The 19043-nt window shown below is 42.6% G+C and overlaps 1 protein-coding gene across 3 annotated transcripts in view; it reads right to left on the reverse strand.

Moving 5' to 3' along the window:
• Positions 1-19043, reverse strand: part of BACH2 (BTB domain and CNC homolog 2) — a 220717-nt gene that overhangs the window by 151689 nt on the left and 49985 nt on the right. Inside the window, exon 1 of one of the 3 annotated variants that reach the window (XM_080999867.1) lies at positions 17323-18155. The exons of 1 other annotated variant lie outside the window; for it this stretch is intronic. The gene's annotated coding sequence lies outside the window, so the exon portion shown is untranslated. Of the gene's footprint in view, positions 1-16755; positions 16845-17322; positions 18156-19043 lie in introns of those variants that run through there. One more of the 3 variants, XM_080999870.1, reaches the window with a different exon arrangement.

Genomic DNA, 19043 nt, shown 5'->3' on the forward strand with positions numbered 1-19043 from the left:
GGTCATGTGGCCAGCATGACTAAGCCGCTTCTGGCAAACCAGAGCAACACACGGAAACGCCGTTTACCTTCCCGCCGGAGCGGTACCTATTTATCTACTTGCACTTGACGTGCTTTCGAACTGCTAGGTTGGCAGGAACAGGGACCGAGCAACGGGAGCTCACCAGGTCGTGGGGATTCGAACTGCCAATCTTCTGATCGGCAAGTCCTAGGCTCTGTGGTTTAACCCACAGCGCCACCCGTGTCCCATTCAACATGTAGCCAGGCTCTAATTTACAGCTGTCTAGTCAAAATGGACACTAAAAGTTTGATGCAAATTGGACAGTTTTCTCTTCCTGTAGGCAAAGTCTGGGGACTTTTAGCACATTTTATTAAAACTAATTAAATTCAAGCCTACAAATGGGTGGAATGTTTCACTTGTCTTCTTGCAGACAATTCAGTTTGTCCAGAAGTAATTTACATTAAGATAACACTGCATTCAAGACATTATGAATTTGTAATACCTCATTATTACCTTAACTTGCAGGCCCCAAGCAATAGTGGGTACATGATTTCTTTGGTGCAAGATGTAGCCATGGACATGCTATGTGATCTGATGGTGAATTTGGGGTGACCCAGTGCAAAAATCCTGAGGATCCATGTGGATCCGTGCTTTGTAACTATGTTTTAAGTGGGGAGGGAAGGAATAATTAATAATAATAATAATAATAATAGTAATAATAATAATAATAATAATAATAATAATAACAATAATAACAATAATAATAAATTTTATTTATATCCCGCCCTCCCCCAGCCGAAGGAAAAGCACTCAAGGGACAAGGAGCATGCGTGGGGTGTGTGGAGAAGGATGCTGCTAATAATGAAGAAGAGGCGTTTAAGGGGAGAAGGAGCACGCGTGGGGTGGGTGGAGAAGGATGCTGCTAATAATGAAGAAGAGGGGTATAAGAGGAGAAGGCTCCTCTCCTCTTCCACTTTGCTCCTTTAAAGCAAGCAGGCTCTGCTTTTTTTCCTCCTCCCCGCTCAACTTTGCTGCTATGTAGCGAGCTGAGTGGGGAGGAGAGAGGGACAGAGAGCCTGCTTGCTTTAAAGGAGCCAACCGGACAGGAGCCGCTTACACTCATGTAAGCGGCTCCTCTCCTCTCCCGCTTTGCTCCTTTAAAGAAGCAGGCTCTCTGTCCCTCTCTCCTCCCCACTCAGCGGCTCTTCTCCCACTTTGCTGTTTCAAAGCGAGCCACGGAGGAGGGAAGGAAGGGGAACTATGGATCCTCTGCTCACGACTGCAGCAGATCCTCCCCGCCACCCGTAGGCATTCCCTCCATAACACGCACAGACATTTCCCCTTACTTTCTAGGAGGAAAAAAGTGAGTGTTATGGTGCAAAAAATACGGTAAGTACTCTTCAGTCCCACTGAGATCAATGGTCTTTAATTTTGCTTAACTCATTCTGGCTTCTGCACAACATGTCATTATTTTTCACACAAGGAAGCTTATATAACTAACACCCCAATATTTAAATGTATTTTTATCTGGAAGCAAGTGCGCAGAGTTCAAAGAGACTTGCTTCCTTATCAATTTGATTTGAATGCAAATATGGTTTTGGATTGCACACGAAGTTCAGAAATCTGTCCTAAATCCAGTCATGAACCACCAGAAGGTATTTCAGGAATATGAAAATACCCTCCTGCATGGTATGTGTATGTATTTCAAAGATGTATAGCCCACCCTTCACTCAAAGGTCTTAAGGCAGGGTACACATAAGTATTAAAACATCTATCATCCATCTATCTATCTATCTATCTATCTACAAATACAAAGAACAGAAAAATAGCATAAACAGAACAGAATAAAACTGACAACACTCAATACTCAATCTTCTCATTATCTATTATTTGGAAAACTTGGTCTCCGATCAAGATTTTGCACAGAGCTCCTTCTTAAGAAAATGGTTCCCTTGTTTCAAAATAGGCACATTACTTGCACATATAGTAGACCATGAAGAATTTAAAGAATAATATATTCTGAGTAGCCACCATTCTTACATTTCATTGATAACTACACTTCTACTTGAAAACTTTGGTTAGTAGGTGAGGGTATAAATATTCGTAAATCACAGAATTGTAGAGTTGGAAGGGACCCTGAGGATAATCTAGTCCAACCCCCAGCAATGCAGGACTATGCAGCTGTCCCATACAGGGATCGAATCTGCAACCTTGGCATTATCAGCACCACACTCTAACCAACTGAGCCAACTGTTAATTATCTTTTGCTAGGATCATGCAGCTATGGCAGTGGTTCATGTGTAGGTGCATACTAAATTAACTTTACCCTTTTGCCTTTTATTAAAAATAACTCACCTATTGGTCTCAACAAAACCCAACAGTTAGGTGTTATTCTTCTATTTTGTTTCCACCATTGGAAGCTTACTTATTTACTCAGAAAATTTCTATAACTCAGTGGTGAGTCCCAACCATATTGAACACTGACTTCTCTCCGATACATTGGCATGATTACAGTGTATCATGTCCCTTTCAAAGAAAGAATTTGCTTTCCCTCCTACCAGTGTTATTTCAACAAGCCCATAATAATACTCCCAGTTAAAAACAAACAGCATGTTTCTAAACACAGTACTGTAACTGCCACAATTAAGTCTATGGGTGAAGCATCTATGGATAAAATATCTAGTGTCTGCAATTTCCTATAGGAGCCTTTTAAAATACTAGTGTTTCATCTGCATTGAGAAAATACGACTCTCGTCATAAACTTTGAATCATATATTTAAGTTATTTTTAATAATTGCATCTTGGTAATATTTTCCCAGAGCTAGCCAAAAGCACTCATAAGCTACTGTTCAATCTACCATATTAAATCTGGGATATTAAGCATATTTCCCAGGAACTGAGATGCACAAAATTCAATATATTTTACTCCTAAATAACATACTTGGGATCACTGTGTAGGTGATTTGATGTCTCAACATTAGGAGATAATATTTAGTGCTGATAGCAGTAACAGATATTTACAGCGCTGAATAATGTGGTTTGCCATACAAAAAAAAATCTAAAATGTATTCCATGGCCACTATAAAAGCATGTACGGTAAAATATTATGAGACAATCATAGTAAGATAGGCAAACTTATCTTGCTCACATCCTTATTGGGTCTCACCAGCTGCGTAAACTACCCTGAAATCCAAACTGGGTGAATAACAATATATAAATGTTTTGAACAAATAACAAAGCTCTGTGTTGCAGATTCAGAAAACTAAGGCTACCTAAAAAGATTTACAAATGAGGACAACTATGGCTTCATCAATGCCACATAACTATGTTTTCTCAAAATCAATTACTTCCAAGCAAATCGTTTAAAAGGTCAGGGTGGCAATGTACCTCCCAACCCTCCAATCTACAGAATTTGGGGCACCATATAGCTTACTACAGGGTGAGTCTTTTAAAAGAGGCCCTGTGGAACATGTGTACTCTGTATCCACGGGGCCTCTTTTAAAGGACTCACCCTGTATATTGTGCTTTAAAATCTAACTTTAACTACATGATTGATACCTGCTCCAGCTATTGCCTGTTTCCCCCTTCAATAGTTCCTAAAACTGGAATAACTGAGTAAAGCACACATCATAGAACCAAAACAACCTCACAAATGATTAAGAGTTCTATAGCAGGATGCCAATTAATTTATAGGAAGGAACAGTCCACTACCTGACTTAGACAGAACACTGGAAGCCACTGCAGTGTAATGGTTAGTGTTTGGGAGACTAGAGTTTGAATCCCTACTCAGGTATGAAGCTGAAACACCATAAAGGGTGTTTCTCAGTCTTACCTATCTCACAGGGGAGGATGAAATAGGGAGGGAAGAATCATGTACACCACCTCGAGATTGTTGAAAAAAGAGGTGGTATATAAATGAAATCATCTGTCCTGTGTCCAACTTCTGCTTCCAGTAACCTCCAATTCACTGGTGAGGAATTCCTGACCTCCAACTCCCTAGTTTCAGAAGCCACTTTGCCTATAGGATTACACATGCATAAAAGTATTATTAAGTAATTTAAGAAGGAGAATTGGGTAGCTAAATACCCTGAATACCCAAAGAAGTGAAAGAAACTGCAACAGCAGTTGTGCAGATGGTGTCACAAAGAAGCAGAGGCTTAACAGGCCAACCTGGGAAACTTATATGTGACTTCCTCTCTGTCTGTCTTGGAAACAGGACTACAGGATCAAGGAGGATATTCCAGCTTATGCTTTGCCAAGTCAGTGGAATCTATATATTTTCCATTCCTATGCATATTTCTTAACCATGCAGCTAGCACCCAGGGGAGAGTAGGAGCCTTCTCTTTGTTTTTTAAGGAACAGATATAGCAATCATACCACGCAAGGTAACTGTTCACCTAACCAAAGAAATAATAAATAACTGATTGACTTAAAAGAAAAAAAAGAGTGCTTCTTCATGTAAAGTTTTCCAGCCTTTCACTATGAGTAGGAACTTGCACCACAGATTTTTTAAGAAGAGTTTTGTACAGATTTATTATTAGAAGTAGAAAACCTCCTGAAACCAATGAGTCATTATGTATTGGAGAATACCAAGAATACCCATTTATTTCACTTCTTCCACAGCACTCAGGGTTTTTAAATAAATAAATAAATAAATAATTTTCTGCCCCCTCCCATTCTTAATCATTAGTCAAATGGATTGCAGGGACCTAACAAGAGTTGCTTAAAAACAAGGGAGTCTTGTCTTTAAAAACAAAAAAACATGTGTTTTCAAAATTTTGAGAGAGAGTCCATTATTTAGTGAGCCTTTGCAACATGAGGCCCTACAGATGTTTTGCACTTCAGCAAAAGACAAGCTGGCTGGGGTGGATGGAAGCCATAGACCAAAACATATGAGGGTGCCAGGTTGGTGAAGCCTGCTTTAATGTTATCTGCCTCATTGTGATTTTATATGTCATATCCCAGTTGGCAGCCTGTGTGCCATAAGTGTGAAAGCTCTTACTCCTAGGTGCTGCCAACTTCATTGCAATATTGCAGGTAGTAAAGAAAAATACAGTCGTAGCCTCTAGATTGCTATCTGGAAAAGAAGTGGGATCACTCCTAAAATCTAGCAGTTGGCCTGCAACATCATAAGCAACACATTCTTGTAAAGGCAGAACAATTAAACAATTAGTTAACCTTCAGAATTATAATATTAAATGCCATTTGCAGACCTTGGCGAGGTAATAAACGGGAAAGGACCCCTGGATGGTTAAGTCCAGTCAAAGAGACTATGAGGTTGCGGCGCTCGTCTCATTTTCAGGCTGAGGGAGCCGGCATTTGTCCACAGAGAGCTTTCTGGGTCATGTGGCCAGCATGACTAAACTGCTTCTGGTGCAACGGAACACCATAACGAAAATCAGAGCACATGGAAACACCATTTACCTTCCTGCCGCAGCGGTACCTATTTATCTACTTGCACTGGTGTGCTTTCGAACTGCTAGGTTGGCAGAAGCTGGGACAGAGCAACAGGAGCTCACCCTGTTGTGTGGATTTGAACCACTGACCTTCTGATCAGAAAGCCCAAGAGGCTCAGTGGTTTAGACCACAGCGCCACCAACTCCCCTGGTGAGGCAATACCAGTGTAATGGAATACCAGTATAACAGAGCAGCTTACACTTTGTGTAATGGTGTGGCAAAGGCACCCTGGCTTTCACCACAAACCATTGACACCACGCAGATATTAGTACACCAATCATGCTCATGCATGGAACAGATCCCATGGGTTCAACTATACTTCTGCATGCCTCCAGTGTAACCAGTTTTTAAAGCAAAAAATATGCTGGGTAAGAGTGTTTCAGACAGGAGACCATGTGCCAACCAAGATGTAGAAACTGCAGACAGAACTCAAAGTATGTACCAACTATTTGTTCTGTTATAAAGGAAGGAGGGCTCTTATGTCAACAGATAGAACCGTTTGGGAAAGATGAAACAAGCTGAATCCACAGGAGCATAATGAGACTTTGGGATTTAATCTACTCCTGACAGTTAGAACTAGCATCATGCTGGTCACCATCCTATGGTGAAATTATGCCTGCCTAAGATCACAGGGTACCAGATATGAACTTTTCAGTGCACTGAATTCCGGAAGGCCACATGCACTCACCTATCCATTCATAAAATGAACGGCCCTCCATTGTGGGAATCACTGGCCAGAAGGCACAGTGCTACACAGAGGAATGCTGCAAGAAAAGCCTGTTCAGGAATTCTCTAGTTGTTCTGGCAGCATGAAAAACTGCTGTGCAGGTGTGTACTCAGATACCTATGCAATCAAGATTCACTGTTGTAACTAATGAGGAATTCATTTGGCAAGAAAGAAAACAGGGGAGGAAAAGGGGAAAAGGAGAAAAGAGCAGTAACGATCTGCAATTATCCAATAGGCATAAAAGCCAGCAAGACCCTCATGGAAACGCACTACCTGTGATCACTGTGTGGTTTGGAGGTTTTCTTGGGGGGTGTACAGGCACATATGTATCTAAAATTGAAAAGCGTAAGTGAGATAAATACATTTTGAAACATGGCTGCTGTAATCAGGTAAAGGATTAAATGAACCCCCATGTCAAATATGCTTTCAACGGTTAACCTAGGTGTGCTGTCATGCAATGTGTAGAGCAGCCCCCAAGACAGACAAACATATTCTACAAAACATCAGTAGGAGCCACCCCACATCAGCAGGGGTGCAGCAAACGTGGGCATCTTTGCTTGAAATGTGCATCTAAAGAGCAATCTGAAGATGTTAAAATGAAGAAGAAGAAAGTTGTATTGTGTTAATGAGGAAGGAAACTGCCGCAGCAAAGGGAACTTAAAAATAGCCTTTGAGCAACAAAACACCTCTCTCACATTCTTTGAGTCTGTGCTCTCCTATTGCGCACAGCTTAAATTAAAGGTAGCTTGTGCTGCAGGCAGACATGTGAGTCAGCAAGAGCTGCCTGTAGGAAACTGCTGACATTTTTTAATGGCTCAAATACGCTAAATGCACACACACGCAAAACCCTTCCCACTCAGTAAGTGCAGACGCACGTGCACACACACACACACACACACACACAAGCATTCAGAACAACCTTCAGCTTACAGTTCTATTCTCCTTATTCAAACCTTGCATATATTTTCTTTTTCAAAATATTTTAATGTGAGTTATAATTAGCAGCTGCATTTGAGTTTCAAGAGTCAACTAGTTTTAGCTTTCTTATTTATTCAAACAAAGGACTTGAGCCACTTCTCTATTTTCAGAACTGAAATTGTTGTCACAGAGCACAACTTACTGCACGGGCTGTAAAATGCACTTCCTTTTTTAAAGTTGGGAGTCTTTTGTTGAACTTTGAACACTCACAGTATCAAATGCTCTAGTTAAGAAATGACTTCATAAGCTGGAGGATAAAGGTTTATTTCTAGAAAGAAAAATGCTGGAATTTAGTCATATTAGAAGATAATGCCTTTTGACCTCGAAGACCCAATTCACAGGCTTTGGATTGGTTTTTGAGAGGCAGGGGAAACACTTGCAATTATTCAGTAATATGATGAACACAATCTGCACATATTGCTGCTACTTCACTCAGGCTTAAAATTGTAGACCTGCAAATAACAGGATTATAGCAATCTATTAACCTTTTCAGTCCTCGTCGTACAGTGGCCTGGTTCACACATAACTCAACTAAAATTTGGCTTAGCATGAATGAACAAACATACCAGTGCAAGGGAGAGAATCACGGCAGCTTCAATCCTGTGCCATTCCTGCAGCCACCATGCTACCAAGAGCTAAGCCTTGGTTTGGCTTAAGCATTACATCTGAACCCGTAGTCGTCTCATTCTAAACCAAATAGATCTCACTCCAAACCAAAGCAGCAGGAACAGAGAAGGAAAGCAGCCAGGCATGAGCATGCTTACTTGTTCACTCTAAGCCAGGGGAGAGGAACTGCCTAGTCCACAGGCCAATCCTGACCCACCAGGAGGTTCAATTTGGCCTTCAAAGTCATTTATACCAAACCATGGCCACTGTCCATCAGATGAAATTGCTGGGTGATGTCAGCTGATGGGCCAGGTTCAAACTGCTGGGTGAGGCTTCCCCAGCACATTTCCTGCAGGGAGTGCGCTGGTCAAGCAGACCCCTTCCCCCATGTAAGCCAGTCAGCTTCAACAAGTGGGGAGATGAATAGATGAGAGTTGGTCCATGGAGAGAGGAGAAGTAAAGATCTTGCCTAACAGGCTCCCCACCCCTGTGTTAAGCCACAGTTTAGCTTCACAATACATGTGGACAGCTCTAGTAAAGAAATTAGCAGATACATGCCAGTATATTTCCTGCACTATCGCTATACTCCATAATGTGCAACAGCCATTCTTTTACTTTTTGACCACTATGTGAATGTGCTACAGGAACCCAGAGCAGAACACATAGAATGTACTCATGGGGTGGCGAGAGGATGGGGGTCGCTGCCCCGAAACCAGAGGAACAGGATCCTTCACAAGAGCCAAAGGGGTCCCCATCTCCACAAACACAGTCAGCTCTGAGGCGTAGGGAGCAGTAGGAGGTGCACTCCAGGAGGGCAGAGGCAGGCAAGGGTGCATAGCCCAGCTCACTAGCTCTGGGAGATTCCTCAGCTAGAGTAGGCTTAGGTGAGGGTCACATGCTTCGTCAAGCCCAGAAGTTGCAATCAACACACAAGGTATAAAAGGGAAGCAGAGCTGAGGTGCTGTGTCTGCTCAACTTTCCATGTGGATGGACCTTGGCTTCGATGTTCCAGGGGTTCTACGGAACTGCACTTTTGGGGACTGTATACCCCAGGGAGAACTTGCTGCCTGGTACGGCAGGGGTTCAGGACACAGTGATTTCAGAGTATTCTTAATTAATTTCAATCTGAATATGTTAGGATAAGTGATTTGAATGCAGAAACAATATTATCCACATGCACAAAAATTGTAGAGGCTTCAGGTTTAGGGCCAAGTAGGAAATTACTATACCAATTCATTATTCTTTTAGGATGACAAATTCTGTGATCCTAAGTGCACTACTAAATGCACAGGGAATTACTTCCAGGAAAGCATGCATGCATAAAAAGCATTATCTTAAAGTCATTTTCTATAGCAGGAAAATAGCAGCATACCCAAGTATGAAAACTGGACTACCCAAAGTCTCAATGAGCAAGTGAAGAGTACCCATTTTTCAACCTTCCATAGAAGATTACAAACATTATATGTCACTCACATAACATATCACCAAATTGGTTAGTTTCTGTGTTGTTTTTTTAAAATGCTACCCCTTTTGCCTTTTGATTTGCATGCATTGTTCATTCAATAGCTCTTCTGTCAATGCTGGTAATTGTTGTACTAAGCCAGTAGCTTCAATTTGAGCTCATTATTGATCACACAGAAATTTATATGCATTCCTCTGCTCGCTTGCTCTAAAATTATCATTTCAACTCTAGCAGTGGCAGGCTAAGTATGACGCTTTTCAACACACTACAAAGATGCTTCAGTCTGACTAGAAAGCAAAACGAGCATGCTGCAACTCAGCTGGCTATGCTCATACATTTTACATTTTCTTGAGGCAAGCTTCAAAATGAATACTTAATTTATGCAGCTGCCATAAGATTCTTTTTATTTTATTTTATTTTGTTCTGCTCAGAACAGAAGAAACAGTGACCAAGTTTTGCAAGAGCTGAGTAGGCATTATTAGCACAGTTGTAGCAAACCGTATGCAGATTTTAGAAAGGAAAAATGGGCACTTGAAGTATTCCAGGATAAACCATTATTTTCTTTGAAATCCACTAATGGAAGCAGGGTCTGTCTATATTGCTAACACAGGAAGTTCAATTATTTTAAAACATCTGTGCCAAATTAACAGTGTAACATATTATATTTACTCCCTAACACCACAGGGCATTCAACGAAATTGGTACAGCTATAGCTGATGAAAGGCTACGTTAATCAGAAGATGCATCATATGGGGTCACATAAAAGACGGAACCAGATATAAAAATTCTGCATGCCAAGACATTATCATCAAATATTGAATTGGTATGAGGCAGTATTACTGAATCACTTTACACAAGCTGAAAGATTCCCTTTCAGTGTTTCAGAGGGTATACAGAATTGGATTTTAGAAGTGAAACAATGAAACTGTTAGCTATATCCTAGTGGAAGACATTATTAAATACTTACAGGTAAACCTAATGCTTCATTACTGCTATTCAAGAACATACACATTCATTTATTCGAGCTCATGTCCTCCCTTTCTGGAGGCTCAACCTTTAATATCCTTTATTATCAACCTTTAATAGAATCACAATACAGAATAACTTAGGAACCCACAATAACAATTCACATACATATACAAGTGGCAATTCACTTAACGTTACACCATACTAACAAATCTGTACACACACAAAAACTACTTCCCATGTAGATTGCCAAATTATATCATATATCCATATACCAAAGGTAAAGGTAAAGGTAAAGTGAGAGCCAGTGTGGTGTAGTGGTTAAGAGCGGTAGTCTCGTAATCTGGGGAACCGGGTTCGTGTCTCCGCTCCTCTACAAGCAGCTGCTGGGTGACCTTGGGCTAGTCACACTTCTCTGAAGTCTCTCAGCCCCACTCACCTCAGAGTGTTTGTTGTGGGGGAGGAAGGGAAAGGATAATGTTAGCCGCTTTGAGACTCCTTCGGGTAGTGATAAAGCGGGATATCAAATCCAAAATCCAAATCCAAAGGTAAAGGGACCCCTAACCATTAGGTCCAGTCGCGGACGACTCTGGGGTTGCGGCACTCATCTCGCTTTACTGGCCGAGGGAGCTGACGTACAGCTTCCAGGTCATGTGGCCCAGCATGCCTAAGCTGCTTCTGGCGAACCAGAGCAGGGCACAGAAACGCCGTTTACCTTTCCGCCGGAGCGGTACCTATTTATCTATTTACACTTGACGTGCTTTAGAACTGCTAAACATATACCAAACAACCCATAAAAAGTAGTTCTACTTCGTTCAATATCTATTGTAGGAATGTATATGAAGGAATGATCACACACTATAGTTTGCTATCATATCAAAGCTATCATGCTCAGCAAATTTCCTATTACAGCGCCAAGTATCTGCAAGGTTCCTTCTCATATTATGTATCTGAACATACTTTTATCAAATACTGCCTATAGCTAGTAAGCTACATTATTTTTTATAGACTATTATTACCTCTGAATACGAAGGCTTGGTGGCAAACAAAAGATGAATATCCACAAGACAAAGACAGGGACATGACCGTGTTCATGTAAATATGAGCACTGAAGGGTCTCTGTCACTGGCCCAGTTCAAATGTCATAATAAACCATTGTTTTAAACAAACTATGGTATGATGTGAACCAACATGGCTGAAAAGTTTGCAGCGTTCCTCCCTGATTCCTGCTACTGTCATGGAACAGAGAAAGCAAGCAAGAGCCTGGCTTATCATGTTGTCTGAACCTAGATTCATGGTTTGTTTCCTCCAAACAAACCACAAATAGTAAGCCAAGCATAAACATTTGCTACCACTTCTGGTTTGTTTGGAGGAAAGAAACCATGAATGATGCTAGCTGTTTTGTCAGTGTGGCGGGGAGTAGTGCTTGTTCACATTAAACCATAGTGATGTGACCTGCAAACCAAGCCACTAGCAATAGACCCAATCTGGAATGCGATCACCTAAACTAAGCTAATTTATCTTGGCTTGGAATAGGGCCCAAATTAACTCTTTCAAATTTGGACCCTTTCCAAATTCCATGTTGGGCTATGCTCTCAAAGATGTCACTGGGAATATGACAATGCCCGCTTGCTGCTTTCCTCAAAGCTTTTCATTATTCCCATTGCTTCCAGATAAGAGTAACTGGTACTGTGGTTAGGAACTCATACAGCAACAGTATTTTAGGCAGCAAAATCGCTAGGAATTGTATTTTTCAAGGTATCTTCCAGGGTCTTTATGAAAGACACTGAAGACAATATTTCCTAGAGTCTTGGCACCCAGAATGCAGGTATCAAATGAAAGCTACAGCAGCATCTGTTCTACTTTATAAGAAAGAGAAGGGGCTGGCAGTAGCTGTGGCAAGAACCAATGATAGGAAGGCTGAACAAATCAGAAGCCAAGTCTGAACTCCGAAGAAATTTGGCTTAACTCATAATTATTGCAGAAGCTCCAAGAAGGGGAAGTTCATATAATGAACTCTGCTGCATAACTGAGAATGTCAAAACCAGAGATATCATCCAAAAAAGTTTCTTCCATATCAAGGCTGGGATCAAAGATCTACTTTAAATATGTTTAACGACATGTGTGCATGCAGAGCCAAACTTTTGAATAGTGTTCTTTAGACAGCAACCCCCCCTCCCTTCCCAACTGCCATTATCACTTTAGCTGCTTTTGAAAATCAACTACATTTCAAAATCAGTTTGCCACCCTAGATGGGGGAGGGCTGCCATTCAAAAAATACCAAGCCAAAGGTTCATTGAGCGTGTGGAAATAGTTGTATAGTTCTTAAGCTCCCAGCTGAAGTATACAACAATTTTACCCCAGACCGTATCCATTTCTGAATGTGCATATGCTGCATTTTTATACATGGGCCACCACTATAAGAATATCCCCTGTGATTTGTCTTTGGGTGAAAAAGCACTACCTGCTCTGTTTTCACACAGAGGTTGTTCACAAAAGGTCACATGTGCATTTCTTTGTCTGGATAAACCCAGACCTTTGGGTTTTGTGATTAAGGCTGCAATTTTATTCACAGCTTTATTGAACTTCACTTCTGAGTGAACATACACAGGATTGCACTGCAAGTTTCCCACAAGGCTCTCTAGTGGCAAGTTAAGAAGCAGTGTGTAGTCATCCCTCCACACCTCAACCTGTCTCTCCTGCCTACAATTGCATATGAATGCATACCTTCCAGAAGTTAATTAGGTCTGGAGTTTACCTCAGCTATTGCTTGAACCTCTACAGTATTTGCTCATCAAGAGATCTCTTAACTCTCTTGAAAACATCAATCATCTTTATAACATCGCTGTAGGCATTACCTGTACAGCTTGAGAAAATGAAGCATGTCACAGAACAAGTTATCTGCAGAACTGGGAATACCAACGTACAATCCCTACTCTTATTCCCACGCTTGTAAAGCAGGGAGTTGAAAAAGAAACACAAAACAAAATGCCATCCCTTTTACACTAAGAATTCGATGTCAAGCATCCAATATTTTCAACGACATATCTCAATTTGGGCTGAAGTGTGAGGAAGTATTCTACAACAGGGCAGAACTGGCACCGTCTTACAATTCTGACATTCATTAAAAAAATAATTGGAGTATTATTTACTGTTTACAGGCTAAAATGTATTAGCATTTTGTTTTATTAGCTATGTTTCCTTAAAAGCTATTCATTGCCATATCCAAAAAGCTACAATGCTGACATAAACATCTAAGGTACATCTCTATTAATTTTTTTTGGGGGGGGGGTATATTTGATGTGTGTTGAACTTACATAAGCTTCAAATAGGTAATAACAATTGTTACTCAATTAAAAAAAAAAGACACGAGTGAATCTTAATGAGTGAAGCAGGCTTAGCCATTTATAAAGCACAATAATGTATAAAGGTAAGGCATGGAGAACCTTCATCTTGTGGGCCTAATCACGCTTCCCCATTTGGCTCATGAGGCCATTTTGATCACATCATGCTTATCTGCTCCATGCCCAACACCATATGAGAGACCTGGCTCAGCTGAAGTGGTGTAGTGTTTGGCGTGCCTACAAAGGCCTGTGCAAAGTGCTATGCACAAGTGTGTAGCAAGATGTGACAATCAGCTGACTCGGGGGTCTTCACAGCATCCAACATCAGCTGATCATTCGTGCTTTACAGGTTGAGTCTTTGACTGCAATATTTGATTTCAAACCATGAGGACAAAAAGATGGGGGGCTTATCTAACATCATTGTAGCCCTGCCCACCTGTCCACTTGACCATGGAGTGGGATGGGAGAAATACTGATCTGAAACACCAGTCAGATCCAGTTCCCCATCCCTACTGTAGGTCAAGTCATGCCTATATTTGCTGGGGTTGTGGTGCAATACTAAAATATGACTTTAACACAGGCATAGGCAAACTCGGCCCTCCAGATGTTTTGGGACTACAATTCCTATCATCCCTAACCATTGGTCCTGTTAGCTAGGGATGATGAGAGTTGTAGTCCCTTCAGAAAAGGGCCGAGTTTGCCTATGCCAGCTTTAACACTTATCACACTTCGGCTCACATGTTCTCGCTCCATGGTATGGATATAGGGAGAGGATTAGAACCACTTTTTATTAAATTAATTTGTATTTACTTTTACGCTATGGTTTTAGAACAAGCCAGGATAATACTCAATAGCATGATCATGGCTTATTTGAAAAAAACAGTTTACTCAAACCAAAATCCCCCTAAATCCATATGTAACTAACTCTGGTTAGTTTAAAATGTGGAAGTGGAAGTTGAAGCTTCCAATTGCCTTTTTGCAGCTAGATCAAAGGAAGACAGGGGAGAAGGGTTCATGTGAGCCCAATACCCAGCCGACTCACGCCCATAACGCTATGAACTGACATAGTGAAAGACACAGATTGGCAAATAGTCCAACCTAGCATAGGAAGTCATATTAAAAGAGTGCTAAATTATTTCTACTGCCAAAGGATAACATTTATTAGCATTTTATTCTAAGAAAATATGATTTTAGTAGAGACAATACATAGTCGTGGGCTGCCTAATCCTGTTTGTGCTTATTCAGAAGAAAGCCCCATTGAGATCAATGAAAATTTTACTCTATGTGCTTTTGAATGTAGGCCAAGACTGCACTTCTGTTCACACCTACCAGGGAGTAAGTGCACTGATCAGCACTGGACTTATTTTTAGTGAATATACAATGGATCGGTCTGTAATGGTCCTAATCCCTAAATAAGAGCATTTTCCTATGTAATTCTAGGGAGAAATTGTACCAAATAGAGGACACGTGTGTACCTAGCACAACATATTATGTGTGTTGTATATATGTAGTATAGCATAGTGATTGAGTGGCTGAGCCACAAATAAGAAATTCCGGTTTGAAATTTGCCTCTGCTTTCATTAAGTCATGTGCCAATCTGTCCCAGGCATTGCCTTCTCTGACTGGCAAGTTCTCCAGGATCTCAAACAGAGATGGGTCTGTCATGTCACCTATTTTCCTTTTAACTAGAGATGGCAAAAAATTCAGCTAGAGACTATTTGCACATAAAGATGTTCTCTGTCACTAAACTATGGCCCCTCCATGTAAGAAGGTGTCACTTCCACATCCTGATAATCTAAAATAGAAAAAAAAGTTTACTCAAAATCTGCCAGTGCCTCAGTAATGAAAAGCCCAATGATCTCACAATAAGCGTTTTAAAAAAGACGCCTGGTGATTTACAAAAATAGCCTGTTCCACAAAAGGAGAGGCATGATTTCACACTTAGCTTACTTCATGACAGCCAAAGCCTTTACAGTTAAGAGGCCTGGTCTGTATGTTACATTTTAATGATCTGGGAAAATAATTATCGGCGTTAACATCTCTCTCCAACTTTATACAGAATAGAGAGAGAGAGAGATGAAAAATGTGGTCTTTCATTTGGCATTATCTTATTTTGGGAACCCACTAGGCAAGTGAGATATTTTGTTGGGAAGTAATTATCCTTTGCTGTGCAACTCAACAGATTAAATTGATATAGAAACCACTCTTTAAAAAAACTATGGCACAATCTTTTGTGTTACAATAATGCATCCTCCAACGTTTGTCACAAATAATTTAAAGGAGAGTTTTGCTTGCCACAAGGCACTTCCAGTAATTAAATGATTTGGCAGCCTGACGCTATAAATGAAGCAATCATTTTTGATGTCCTAAGTATGCACATTTACACACAGTGACCCAAGTACTTTCACAAATGCATGCTCCAGATCTCTCTCTGGGAGGAAACAGAACATAAATTTCTCTTCAAAGCAATCAACAGAATAATACTAGACACTGCCTTTGAATACACAGGAACTTGCAATGTAGTATTGACTCCCAAAGTGTTCATTTCATTGCAATGCACCACAAAGTTATTCCTATTATGCTCCAAAGAAGGAAAGGGAAGGAGAAGGGGAGGCAAGAAAGGATTTGAGGTGCTGACCAGATTGACATCCCCAATCCATATTGACTTATGAATAGGAAGCCCCAATGGGAGGATGAGGGCAGAAGCAGCGGGTATAATGCGAGCAGCTTTGCATGCCTTGCCCATGCTGGATGGCTTTAATAAGGATCTGGCAGGAAGCATTTAGCCACCCAGATTGAACAAACAAAACAAGCTCACAAAAAGAAACCCATCTCCTCTCTGCCCGCTCACTATTCAGCACCACCTGAAGCAAACAGCAGCAGCAGCAACAACAACAACAACACAACCTCTTCCTTTCTTAGAACTTGTCTCAAGGCATTCCCAGGTTCTGCACAAGCTTTTCCCAACCCCAGTTGAGAACCATCAAGTCGCTGTTGCAACACAGGAAAACTGGAATGCACCGGAGACACATTTGGGGGAAGGGGAGAATTCATAAAAGTAGATGTGCAAGGCCAGGGAATATTTGCCTGCCAACTCCCCCTTCCCTCTTTCCCAGCTTGTTAAAAAGGCCTCGCAATCTGACAGCTGCTCGCATGAAAAACAAGAGTCGCTCTCTCTCCACTCCACCCCTCCCCTTCCCCGCTTTCCGACTTACTATCCTGAGCTCCTCCTCCTGCGGCTTGCTCAAAACACCCATCCCCGGGCATGCACAGGGCAGTCACCACTTTTCCCCTGGCGCGCTGGGACGGAAGCTTTAATGAAATTAAAAAATGCCCACTGTATAAGGCAGGCCTAACCCTCTCCACGCCACACACACACCCCTCCCTTCGCTTCGCTCCTCCCCAGCCACCTATAAAAGCCACCCTTGCGCGGGACTCCCAACAGAGCCAAAGCAGTGCCGGTCACAATTCACATTCACACACACAAAACAGATCTTCTCGGAGCGCAACCCACGGCCGCCCGCCTCCTCACAACAGGTCTGGCTTCGCTTCGTGTACACTTCCCGCGCTGCAACGTCTCGACTTTCTGAAGCCTCCGGATCAACGAGGCTGGTCTCCCGCCAGAATACAAAGGCGCAAAGGCAGAGAAATAAAGCGCAGGCACATTCTCCCTCCCGCCGCGAGGAAAGCAGCCCTTTCCCCCCCCCCCCCCAGATAACCCGCGGCGCCAAACTTCGCCCTCCTCCCATCCTGAGAAGAAAAAGAGAGAGAACGAGACTCACCTTCTCATCCACGCAACTTTCGACAAGCCACCGGTCCTTTCCCTGCCAACGTCGGGAAGGGGGCGAAATATATCTATCTATATAGGTCTTTAAAAAAAACAAAACAAACTGGATCTCGCTGAGGGCTCTCGCGGTGGCCGCTGAGGTGGTCTGTAGAAAAATGTGCGCCTCACAGAAGGCGCCGGTCACATACCGACTTGCTCTCCGATCAAAAAATAAAATGAAATGAAAACAACAGCCAGCTGCCTCGCGAAGCGAAGTCTTGCACAGGAGGAGTTTTAGCTATGCCTATGTACACGCGCATATAGGCATGCATATACATAAAAGGAGGGGGGGACAGAAATGAATATAGACATATAAAAGGGAGGGGGCGGGGAAGTGGAAGAGGGTGGCGGAGGAAGAAGAGGCTGCAACGGCGAAAAGGGATGTGGGGGAGGCAGAGAGAGAGATGGCAGGGGGGAGCCACGTAGGGCTTGCTCTGCCGCTGCAGCGCTCGGGGGCTTCTGTGCACAAGGCGAAGGCGGTGGCGGAGGCGGCGGCGGCAGCTCCGCGCTTCTTCGCAGCCCGGCGGCGTCGTATTGTTGCTGCTGCGGCTGCGGCTGCTGCCCCCGTCCTGTTGGTTCCACTGACTCTCCCGGTGGCTCGCGCTCTTCCCAATGGAACGCCGCCTACTCCCCTCAATCGCTACATTGTTGACATTCGCAGGCTGACATCATCCTCCTCCCACCGCCGCCGCCGCCGCCGCCACTACCAACTACCGCACACACTCACATACATGCATGCATGCATACAAGGCATAGAATCCACCCCGCCTTCCCCCCCGCCATTCACAATAACGCCGCGCAAATCGCGTAGCGCACGCTCCTAAGGCGGCGCGGGCCCGCACGCGCACAACCGGGCGTAAACCCGCTCTGCGAATAGGAGCTCCTGCGCTGGCATTCTCTCCCAGGGCTCCTGCCCGCATGCGCACAGCGGCCTCAGTGATTCCAAGCGCTGCTCCTTCGCTCCTAACTTTTCTCTACCTCCTCCTTTTCTGTTCGCGCAGCTATCGAAAGGCACACTGGGAATTGTAGTCCTCCTTTTCCCTCCCTCCCTCTCCTTCCTCACTTCTGCGTTTGTTGGAAGAGCAAGGGAAGGGGAACTCGTTTGTAACGCAGCCCCAGCGGGACAATAAAGCAGCCACAGCCGCTGTGTGTGTGTGTAGCCGAAAGGGGCATGAGGTCATTGTTTCTGTGCTGAACGACTAGCGAGGACTTTGGTTCCTGAGAGATGCATTAGGCGAATTCTGAATACCACCTCCTTCTCCATCATAAACTGAAACGTGTTTAATAAAAACGTGGCAAGCGCGAAGCCCTAACATAATAAAGTGGTAATCACCAATATGTGCTAAACGAAGTGCTTTCGGGGAATAATAAATGGGCTTAGACTATGGGCCAAAACAACACAAGCATCAATGGGCGATAAATCGATAGGTGTTTTAATTTTTTTAAAGCTGCATTGTAAAAAGAGCTCTCTCTCTCTCTCTCTCTCTCTCTCTCTCTCTCTGTGTGTGTGTGTGTGTGTGTAACATTAAATAGCTTTTATATTGTAAACCACCCTGTGATCTTGGGATGAAGGGAAGTATATAAATTTAATAAAAAATAAAATAAACAAGTAAATTGGTATAAATAATATACTGCATTGATAACAGGAGGAACATGTACCTGCTGCCTCTGGAGCTG

Source organism: Podarcis pityusensis (assembly GCF_964106645.2).
Source record: "Podarcis pityusensis genome assembly, chromosome: 3".
NCBI classification, from domain to species: Eukaryota; Metazoa; Chordata; class Lepidosauria; order Squamata; family Lacertidae; genus Podarcis; species Podarcis pityusensis.